The following is a 1,436-nucleotide window of genomic DNA, read 5'->3' on the forward strand; positions in this document are numbered from 1 at the left end:
TCCTTTGGGCTTGCCCCGGCCCTGACAGGTAGCTGAGGGATGGGTCTCCAGGGGACCACTGGGCCCACCCTGTCAGAGGACAGTTTATGCTCTTGGGAGACAGAATTGTCACATGCAATTTCTGGCTCTGCCACTTCCTCCCCGGTGAGCTTGGACAGCTCCCCTTGCCTCTCTGGGCCTCAGTTTCCCATCTGTACAATGGGGACAACAATAGCACCCACCTTTCAGGGTTGATTTGAAGATGACGTGTGCCTGGCACCTGACAGTCTCAATGCAGCCACCACCAGGCCCCCTCAGGCTGACACTTTTGTGGGCAGCGTCCCTCCGTCTGTGTTTTTTCAGACCTCTGAGCCCAAGAGGCAGCTAATTGTTTGGCCTCTGGGCACTGCCAGTGGGAGGGCTAAGCCTCTGGGGGGACAGGGTCTGGTGAGAGCTGTCACATCTTAGGGACAGCCAGCCATCCCTCCAGCTCCTGGGGGAGCAGTGAGCAGAGCCCCTCGCAGGCTCTCCAGCCCTGGACGAGGCATCGAGGCTCTCCACGCCAGGATTCCCTGACTGTCGCCACCTCCTCAAAGTTGGGGCATCTTGCGTGGGGGCCCTGAGAAGTCCCCAGCAGACAGGGTGGGAGGGGTGTCAGCCCTGGACAGGGGTAGTCGGGGGCCAGGTGGGGTTTGGAGAATCAGCACTTGGTCCAGAAATAACTGACCAGGGAAGGAGGGGGCCAGTAACAGCCTGGGGGGGGTTCCAGTCTCCTTCGGCCATCAGACCTCTCAAGGTCCAGCCCCATGGGAGGGGACCCTCCGAGGGCCTGCTGCTGTCTGTGACCCGACTTCCCTTTTCCCGCGGATCCGGAGGCTGTAGGGTAGAGTGCACAGCCGTGTTATCCCTCTGTGTCAGATAACCAGCTGTCAGCTGAGCGCCAGGTGCTCCGGCGCACTGGGTTTTTTTGCCAATGCTGCTGGAGTGCCGGGTGCCCCAGGACCGCTTGCCTTGAGGGGGAAAGGGTGGGGGCAGCAGGCCAGGTGGCCCCTCTGGCTGGGGAAGTGACAGAATCCCTGGGTGCCCACCCATCCAGGCCCACTGCCCCAGCGTCCCCACTGCAGGACCCCCTCTTGGCCCCAGCCACGGAGGTGATCCAGCGGGGATCACTGGGCAGGGATGGCGCACAGCACAGCGAGGGGCAGCAGGGTCCTGAGGTGCTCACTTCACCCAGGCCCACTGCCCCAGCACCCCGTCCAGACCGGGAGGCGGCCACGGTGGGGGTCTCGGAGCCTGTGGTGCCAGGCAGCCGCAAGTGGGCAGCGTGCACCGGGGCAGTGCCCCGGCCCCGACCCCACCCCCGGGGGCGGACTCCTTTGCATGTCCCCGCCCCGCGCGCGGCCATTGGCGGCGGCGGCGGGAGGCCGGGCTTGAGTGGCTGCGCGGCCTGTCGGATG

The sequence above is a fragment of the Trichechus manatus genome, unplaced genomic scaffold (genome assembly GCF_000243295.1).
Source record: "Trichechus manatus latirostris isolate Lorelei unplaced genomic scaffold, TriManLat1.0 scaffold00024, whole genome shotgun sequence".
Taxonomy (NCBI): Eukaryota; Metazoa; Chordata; class Mammalia; order Sirenia; family Trichechidae; genus Trichechus; species Trichechus manatus.